The sequence below is a fragment of the Pinus tabuliformis genome, chromosome 8 (assembly GCF_031772625.1).
Source record: "Pinus tabuliformis cultivar Carrire ecotype Pingquan chromosome 8, CPIR1, whole genome shotgun sequence".
Classification (NCBI taxonomy): domain Eukaryota; kingdom Viridiplantae; phylum Streptophyta; class Pinopsida; order Pinales; family Pinaceae; genus Pinus; species Pinus tabuliformis.
In genome coordinates this window covers 1,942,276,152-1,942,286,772 of record NC_142294.1, presented here as the reverse complement: position 1 = coordinate 1,942,286,772, position 10,621 = coordinate 1,942,276,152, and positions in this window count along the sequence as shown.

Below are 10,621 nucleotides of genomic sequence, written 5' to 3'. Positions count from 1 at the left end.
CAAGGTACCTAGTACAATCTAACAAGTGGGAATAAATGAGTTGATGTCGAACACTTGGAAGAATATACCAATCAGGGGACAATGATGGTTACCGACTATTGATAGTGAAGGATCTACCACTGATGACTGCAAACCCTAGGGTACTACCAAATGGATTCTAGAACTTTTCCCTAGAGTAATGAGTCATAGTCAATAGGAAAATATCTGCTAGAAGGAAGGAATTAAGGCATCCTTCATCAATCTAGTGCGAGTGTAACCCATAGGCCAATAATGTGGAAGGAATCGGATGAAACAAGATGTAGTAACCCGAACGAAGCACATTTACAGCATACACAAGATGTAGCTAGCGCACAATAGAAACCATTTGACCAATAATCAAAGCTGACACAGAGGCGAGGTATCCACCAATAGGGTCAAATGGAAACTGAGGAACTGCATGAATCCCAATGTGTGATAATGAAAGTTGATGTAAAACACAAGGGAAACCACTCAATCAAAGACGCATGATACTAATCGATGCTGAGCACAAGGTGACCTATCAATAATGAAAATAAGGCCAGGGTGCAGCTCTAAGCCTACCCTCAGAGCAATATGTCGTCATCGATAAGGACAAGACCTGCCAGCAAGAAGTCAATGGAGACCTTCTCAAACTGGCACGAGTAAAGGACCAATTTAACTAATGTAATGACAAAGAAGACACTGACAACCAAGGATGGATGACTGAAAAATAGTTCAAGAGACATCACAGAGAGGCTGACTCAGGCTTACTTCCCTTGAACAAAAGCACGACTCAATGATGACTATGTGGCAGCATATGATAACTCTGTATAAGTTCATCACGCAGGAGTCACAAACAAACTCTCCATATGATTGGAAGAGATAACCAATCGAAGGAGAACTGACTTAATAACAAGGTTAAGCGTACCTAAGTCAAACTAAATCCCACCCAAATGGAGCAGAGACTTTATTTTGAGTGCTTTGTTCAAAGGCAACATAATTGACTCTAGCTGCCAACAATGTATGGAAATGTTGTCCCGTTCCCACTCTTTTTGGAATATATAATTTTTTTTGTCTTTTTCTTTAAGCTGGAAAAAGAATAAAAGAATGTTATAGTAAAGTGGAAAGAACGAGTGTCAGTGAAATAGATGATCTAGTTCCTGGGATGGGAACAATCCTATGCTTAATGTAGGGAGGTGAAGCTGGTCAAGGACACTCAAAGGGATGTTCCTTCCATGGGTCTGAGGGTGTTTCATGTTGCAGAAGCTAAGGGATTGCAGGTTTGAGTTTGTAGAAGACATGGTCAAAAAGTGGCTTAAACACGAGTCCAAGTGACGCCGACTCAAGGCCAAAAGGTGCAAATGGTCAAAATGCAATGCAGTAGTTCAACTCAACACAAAGGAGCCTCTAGGGTATAAGGCTAGAACGAAGAGAAGAAGCAAAGAGGAATGACTCTTCAATGCACAAGTTATGGTGGGACTAGAGAGGACTCGCGAGCCTACTCAATAAAACAACATGGGCAACCAATGTCAGTGAGGTGCTAACTATGATGCCCATGTAAAGGATGGCTTTACCATCATGTCGTGATTTAAAAATCGGTGAGTGAACATGGTTTTGCTAACCATAACATGATGGGATCGACCCTATGGCAAGTGTATCGGCAAATGGAGGCTAGTATGCAAAATGCAATGGAAAAAATGGTTTCCCTAACCTATATGCTAGTGAGCAAATGATACCTGCCAGATGGCTTAGTAGTCATGAAACCGATGTGAAATTTCTAAAGAAGCATCCAAAATGTCCTAAGAAAACAACCTATTCCCAACAGTCCAAGCTCACATGTTAAAAGATTCATGAGATGAAAAAATCAAGTTTTGAAAAAATTTGACATTTTCAAAGCTTATAGAATGAATTTTTGACTCACCATTTGTACCATTTGTGTTGAGAGCAAAAGTTGTGGAGAAAAAAGAGCAAACTTGCCCCCCAAAGAATTGGACTATTCAAATTGGATCAAAATCATCAGGTAACCCCCAATTCAAGCTTGCATTACTTTATGATTTTTTTAGAAATTTTAAGTGAGGTTTGACCGTAGGAATTTATGTTAAAAATTTCAACGTTGCATATACGCAGATTGGATATTATAAACCAGCGTATACGAAGGCCCTACATGCGGCTGTGTGTGAAAGAGACCCGCGTATATGTGTTTTGAAATTTCAAAACAAAAATCTAACGGTTGAAATCAAATTTTCTTTCAGGATGACAATCACATGGAGAAAGAGGGAGCATACTACCATTGATAATGAAGTTACGAATGATCAGCAGGTCTTAGATGCATTGAGGGGATCTGGCTTGTTGAAATTTTTCAAAATGCCCAATATGAAGGCCAACACCCGTTTGCTTGAAATGTTAATCCACTATTGGAGTATCGAAGATGATGCATTTATGATTGATCAAATGCCTTCGAGGATAGAGGTAGAGGATATTTACTTTATCACTGGTCTCTCCCGGAGAGGAGAAGTTATATATTCGACTGGTTGGACATGAGATAGTCTTTTATTGGAAGACCACCTACATATTTATTGTCTTGGGCATCTGGAGAAAATTGGAAGCTAGATTCTAATAAAACAGGTGGAGAGCTTGTCCCTGAGGATCTTACTGTTCACCATAGCAAGGATAAATGGATCAGCCTTACTGCACCAAGCATCATGAGTATCCATGAGCTTGGCCGTTGAGTGTCTCACCACTGTTTTTGATTGGTGTACACCTCTTCTTACCAATATGAAGAGCCAATTGTCCTCCATTTAGAAACGACAGACAAAATTTTTTGGATATGGGACCATTTTGTGCTCCTTCTTCTTCAAGAAGGTTCTTGGGCTACACCCCAGAGTCTCAATCTCTATCAGTAGCCCCTAAGATCCTCAGATGGGTAGGTGGGATGAACTGATGATATCCCTTGGAGGCGGGGACATGCTAAGGATTGATTTTGATGATGAGTTCTTCTCCTAGTGGAAACAACAAATCATTGCTGTGGACAACTATCCCTATGCTAGCATGGATTTTAGAGGAGATCCGGATTTGGTGTTGCCACCAAATGCAGCATGGAGAGAGATAGGTAACCATTTTTTAAGTTTTATCAATTTTAAGATTTTTTTTTTTGTGTTTTTTAAATATGAAAATGAAATTAAACATATTTTTGATGGGATTAAAATACTGACATAAAGATCATGTTCCAGATGTAGGTCCAATACGACCAGACAGATTTCTAGGGCACAGGCATCGTGGAAGAGGTGCAGAAGAGGCAGTTGCTGAGATAGAGAGGGTCTTATATGCAGTCCAAAGAAACTTGGTGAGGTTGACTCACCAGGTACCGATGTTGGCCATAGAAGATCTACCTGAGGAGATGCAGCACCACGTGGTAGGAGTACCACGAGACTGGGTTCGCATTCTTCAGCGTGTGGCCAATGTAGTGGTCACCTTCTTAGCCACTCACCCTGAGCTGGGTCATAGATATATTAGACATGATTATGAGCATTTAGTCCCGATTTTGTATATTATTTTTGAAACACTTTATGTACACACAGGTGGCTTTATGATATATATATCTATATATATATGTATATATATATATATATATATATATATATATATATATATATATATATCTATATATATATATATATATATATATATATATATATATATATATATATATATATATATATATATATATATATATATATATATATATATATATATATCTATATATATATATATAGATATATATATATATATCTATATATATATATATAGATATATATATATATATATATATATATATATATATATATATATATATATATATATATATATAGATAGATAGATATCCAAATTTTTTATGTTTGATTTTATCTTGATGAATGAATGATATGTCAATCTAATGCTTTATTAGCGATAGAATTTGGTAATGAATTGTTAGATTGTGGAATGTGAAAATAAATAATAAAAATAAATGATCTTTGCAACACCCTCACTCTCAAAAATTGGCGATATAAATAAGGATCCTGAACATGATAAATGTTATTAAATTGTGACATTACCAGCCGTGATTCAAGGTACACTACCAATGAATCAATTCCATAAGAAATAGCTTCGGATAGTAAATTAATGACGGCAATATATTTGGCAATATTATTTGACACAGAACCAATACATACTCCCCTTGACACCATCTACTGACCAGTTGGATAATAAATCACCCAAGCCGTGGAAGCAAAGTTTCGAGTGTGCCAACTAGCACCATCGGCGAAACCGAAATAGACCAAGTCATACATCAACACCTACCAAAGCAGATCAAAAAAGTGTTGATATCACAAAAGCTCCTGATAAAATATGTACAAAAATACAAAATATACAAGGAAGCCATTTCTCAATCATAACCTAAGAAAAGTACTTCTTGAGGTAAAGCCCATCAGGCGGCTCCCCTGGCTGGTTCCTAGAGATGTTTATAGGTACAGTTCTTGAACCAATCAAAATATGACCTTCGGCAGATAAATGTGTTGGAGCCAAAGGGTTTGACACTATACAAACATCGCTAGTAAGCAGACTGGAGGACCTAAATTAGACTTCTTGCAAAGGAGGATGAAGATATGAATGATGATGTAAATCTTCCAATGGTTGATCTACAATTGTCATTGCTTCGAAAATTGCTTTGTCAGATGGAAAAACTGTATCTAAGCAATCCATAGTAGAAGTAGAGTCAAGCGTCCAAGCAGGAGCCACATCACCATCTACCTCCTCCTCTGAAAAAGGAGTCGGATGGTCGTCTATAGAGTTATTGATAAATTCATATCTAAGTTCTACTACAAATATAGGAGATGCTATTCCACCCACCTTTCCCTTATCTGATGTGGTTGCAAATAAAGGTGAGGTTCCAGGATCTGAAAAATAATGAGTTTGAACAAACTCTTTCCGTAAAGGCTCCTTGGAGGATGAAATCATATTGATTCTAGCTGAAGGAGGGGGAAAATCAAATACACCCATCAAGGAAGAGTACATCCCAACTCCTAGATTCTCGATAGGTTGACAGGGGTTATCCACCAACAAAATAGTAGAATCCGAAGTTGTATGAGGGTCAACTGGAGAATAATCCAATTGATCAACTTTAACAATTCTCCCCTCATGAGGAAAACAAAGGATGTGAAATAGAGTCAAAACTACAGCATCCATTTCATAAATCCAATTTCGTCCTGAGAGGAGATTGTAATCGAGGTTGGTATCAATGATTTCTACTTCAACATTAACAACCTTTCATCCAACATATATAGGAAAAGCCGAGATAATTCCATGTGGCCTATGAGAATGACCATCAAATGTTGTTAAGAGAGTCGGTGAAGGAATGGCTGAAGGTGATCCAATTGCCTTCCAACATGACATAGAAATTATGCATGTGTAAGCTCCCTCATCTATAAATGTCCAAAAACTTTTGGTTTTCCAGTAAGTAGAATTTATTTGGAAAGCCATATGATGAGGGAGTCTCTTTTTGACATTGAGCATATCAAAAGTGAGTGCTGAAGAATTTTCTAGATCTACTGCCCTTATTGCTAAAAGAAAAACACTTCTTTGAGAAGGACATGACTGGAGTACTTCTTAAGTAGACATAGCACAAGGACTTTGAGCTAGATCTTCCACAATGGAGTAGTTCTAGACTACCTGAGCATTAGGGTTGATAGTCGCGTGCTTGGCAGAACATTTTAGTATCCGAGGTATAAACTCGACAGAGGGTTGCTCAATATGAAGTGGATCGATAGTTTCGAGAACAGATTTATCCTTATATGTTTCTACTTCACCATAATCTCATGACCGTGTAGCCACATTGACATTAGAACTCATCATGAAAACATTTGAGGAATTGTCCCCTTCCTAGTTTCCCCCAGCAGAGGTACGAGGATTTGAGTTCACTTGAGCAAGTAACTGTTTTGCTTGGATGTGTTAGAGCCTAGATTTACCTTAGGCTGAAAAGGTAGGATCCAAGGCCAACATCAAACCATGCTCAACCTGGTAGCTAGCCCCACCAGGTCAGGAGAGGGCTCTCTCCGGGTCAATCTCAGCAAATTATGATCAATGAGGGCTTGAGATGAGTGAAATATATTCTGATCTTAGGATAGGTATATGTGCAAGAGAGTTTGGTTGAATAAAATGATGATTTTGTTGGCTCAGATGGAAAGACAAATTTTGGGTGCGGGGATTGAGGCTTAGTCATGCAGAGGTCTCAATGGGGCAAGGTAGGCAATTGTTTTTGGCACTTAAAATTGAATGAGATAGAAGGAATAGATAGGTGAGGTGTTGAGCAGGGCAAGAGAAATCATGGATCCTCCCCAAACAGCTGAAAATATCAACAAACTAAACCAAACCTCAAGTAGAGCACTGCAATTTCAATGGATTCTACTTACACTCTTGTTTGTTTATTTAAGAAGAAACAAGATAGAGAATGGCATACGTAACACATAAGAAAATTCACAATTACAAAGGAAAGAACTGTGCCAAGACAAATTGCCACATGGATCCCAAAGAGTGCGGCAAATCCTGATCTCAATTCCTTAGCCAAAATGCTGATATGAATGTACAATGAAGCTCAAGGCCTCCTAAAAAGTCCAACCTTCTACCAAAATCCAACCCCTACACTATGAAATTCATAAAATATATACATTTTCTCATCCTTGTACTAAGGGATTGAGCTCAACCATTTTCTTCAAAATAGAATTAGTTACATTAAACTTGGGCCGCATTTCTAAAAATAGGTGTTGAATATGAACTCGTATCTCCTAAACCATAGAACTTGTTACAAAATGGAAAGCGGTTATTGTAGATAAGGTCATGTTGGAGAAAAGCCTCTCTCAAATTTGCGAAATTCATTTCCAGTAGCTCGAAATATGTTCCACAAAATCATCTCTAAAACAGAAAATCATTAAAAATTTAAATCTGTGAAAATCAGCTGTAAAGATCTAGTCACATATCCCAATCCATGAAACCTATGAATAAAATGAAAGATTTTTTTGTTATATCGCTCATGCTTAGCAAAAAAATTTTTGGGTTTCGCAAAATTACTTTCCATCTGTTGTAAAATGGCGCCGTACTAAAATGACTAAAACAGTAAAAAATATGAAAAATTTGCTTTGTTTTAGTGTAGGCTCCAAATATCATTGTATATCTCCCACATAGTAGCACCTGTGCATAAACTGAAGGAGGTTTTTGTTATTTGGTATGTGATGAACAAAAATTTCTTTCACTTTTGAAAAATTCCTTACCATTATTTCAAAAATTGATTATGTACTAAACTTGTCATTGTGTGCAGCAACTGACCTCAAAACATGCATAACCAAGAATCACTCATTCATTTCGATCATATCTTCTAATCTGGGAGCTGGTTAGGGAGTGTGATATAACGTTGGAAATATTTTCTGAGCTTCTTTTGATGGACACACTAGTGACATGTTTTGTGCTAAACATCATGTGCAAAACATCTAACAAAACCAGACATATTAAGAACTCATGTCGATTCTTGGTGATAGGCTGCGAAGATTGGAACTAACATCGGCTCCATTGGGGATGGAAGCTCCTTGGAGGTTTCAAGAACATCGTAGACCAAGTGCCTCATCCATTGGGCATGGATTCAAACAACTTCAAACCCAAAACAACTCATACCAATCCAAAAACATATACATACTACAACATGTACATAAACAAATACCGAACACTGAAATGCTGCCTCGAGCAGCTTATTTATGTACAAATCTAACCCAAAATTTTGTCATAAGTATCGAATCACTTTGGGGCATTCGACTTCCTATTACCCACATGTCAATGGATTGGCAAAATCCTTAAACAAATCTCTTGTCAACATCATCAAAAAGCTGGTCAATTCACTTTGGGTAGACAGGGTAAGTCAAAAGAAATCTATCAGCATGTCTCCTTTTGAGCTTGTGTACGGTGTGGACACAATCTTCCTGACCTCTTTGGAAGTCTCGGTGGTAAAAATATTGCAAGAAGCTGGCAGAAAGGATGATAGTTTGCAGCGGAGGATCAATCAAATGATACATTTGTAGCAAACTAGAGAGGAGGTATTTCAGAACACTTCCAAGCTGCAGGAATAAGAGGATATATGACCAGAAAGCAAAGGCAGACAGGTTGGAAATCAAAGACATAGTGTTGAAATGGGATGCAAGGAATGAAGAGAAAGGTAAGAACGAAAAATTTGAAAATCTTTGGAAAGGACCATACAATATTGCTGCACATTGGGGCCAGAATGCTTTCCTTTTGCAAGAGCTGAATGGCGAAGACGATCCTAGCGGGGCGGTCAATGGTTGGATCCTCAAATGGTATATTGTGTGAACTATTTTCTGCTATCCTATTCATCATTGTATATACTGGATTTTTTAAATTCCATTTCCAGAGTGTGTTGTTTTCATTCTTCAATTTGGGGCCCGAGATGAAGGCTATAAAGCTGAGGTTTGATTTCAGTTTTGGTTTAGTTTGTTAGAGTCAAGTCTTTCGGTCAATTTTAGTCTTGAAAATGAGTCCATTTGAGTCACGTTCAGTCCTAAAATTGAGCCTTTCAGTCAAGAGTTCAGTTTTGTTTTGTCGAAGTTATTGACTCCCTAGCCCAATGGACGAAGGCACTGCCTGCTTTCCCAGAGATCTATAGTTCTTGGCATCTCCAAGGAGCCACCATCCCCATTGGAGCTAATGTTAGAGTCGGTATTTTCATCCCTCCATCAGAGATCAAATCCTCTTGTTGCATTTCATATTAGGTGTCCCGCCTAGTCATTTGCATTCCATTAAGCGCATGGATCATTTGATGGTAGTGGCATTCCTACAGTTTCCCTCATGTTATCTACCTGCTGGGTCATGTTTGTTCATTAAAGAAAAGCATGTACAGTCTTCTTTTTATCTTAAGATTGCAAAGGTTGTCTTTAGGGTTTCATTGTTAATTAGGTCTAGGGTTTCATCAGCGTTTTTTCAAAAAATGTTTCAAAGTGTCCAATAATTACCAGCAGGCCATGAGGAGGTTTCAACATCAATAAATTTTATCATCAAGTGTTCGAAAATGTGTTTTTCCTCAAAACTCTATTTTGAGGAAAAAACAAAGTATTTAGCGTTTATTGTACATAAATCATGAAATTTTGTTCTCTTCATTGCATAACACTCCATCTGCAACCCTGGTTTCTTTCCTTAGCCCCAGAAGCTCCAATACCTACAAAACAAGCAAAGCTCAGGTCATTTAGTTCATCGCAAAACTCAAATGAAGTGAAAAAGTCCAAAAAACAGAGTTTGAAAATAAAGTCATTTACAAAACATTATGAGAATGGGTTTGGAAAAATTAAAATTTAAAAGCTCCATGTATAAATCATTTCTTCAAATTTTTAAAGCTCATTTGCACTCTAAGAGCAAAGAGAAGTAAGGCAAAGCGATTTTGGTGAGCAAGTGACAAGTTTGGATGAAAATCACTCCAAGTTGCTCAGCATGGCGCACTGGGCAGGAGACGCAGCGCACTCACCAGGCGCTGCGCACTGGGCCTCAGACTCCTGTGTTATTTTGCAAGGGCGCGACACATACACTAGGTGCGGTGCATTGGGCTGGATGCGCGGCGCACACAACCAGAGAGCCTGAAAACTTCCAGAACTCTCTCAAATCACCCAAAAACGCATGGATTTGCCTTGTTACAAGTAGGTAGAGCCTCCATCATTTCTTTTTATCCATGTTTGATGCTTGCATCATGGTGGTTGATGAATGGTGATTGTTTAAAGAGATCAAACCCTACCATTTGAAATTCCTCAAAGAAACTTGCTGCCTAGGGTTTTAATTCACTGTTTTGCTACCAAGTCAATCCTTTAATTCCTCCACCACCCCCTTACCCATATTTGCATTGATTTCATTATTCCCTAAGTTCCCCTACCCCCTATATTCACTAATCCCCTATCCCAATTTCCCTTTCCCAAAATCCCAAATGTAAATACCCAAACCCTAGTCATATACAAAAACTCCCAAACTACACTCTAAATCCCTGTTCCCTTAACTAACCCTGCCCCAACAGTCCCTAATTCCCTATTTCCCTAAATTACCCCTCCACAGTCCCTCATTTCATTGTTTTCCCTTGGGAGCAGAGGTAAAACACATCACCAAAAATAGTTCAAGACATTTTAACATATCAGCACCTACTTCTCCAAGGCAGTTTATTTACTAGCAAACATGGCATCTAATCCTTCATATGATTATGAAGAGGAGACCCAAAGTGACTCACCCATAGAGGGACATGCACCCAGGAGGCCTCATAGAGGTGGCAAACATATCAGAGAAGAACCAACCACTCTTGCTAAATTACAGGCCTGCCCTCTTGCCATCTTTTGTTTCCAGCATCAGTCATGTTATGAATTTTGTGAGAAGGTTGCTAATATTCAGTTTCATCATGAGTTGGCCCGCTTGTTTGTACTGCATTTACATGGTGATCAAGCCACTCTAGCTGGTCTCACTTTCACATTAACACCTGAATCCATTTCTTTAGCAACCAACATACCTAACATTAGAGAGCCATGGAACAAGAGGCAAAAAATTGACTGGTAGCATTATGAAC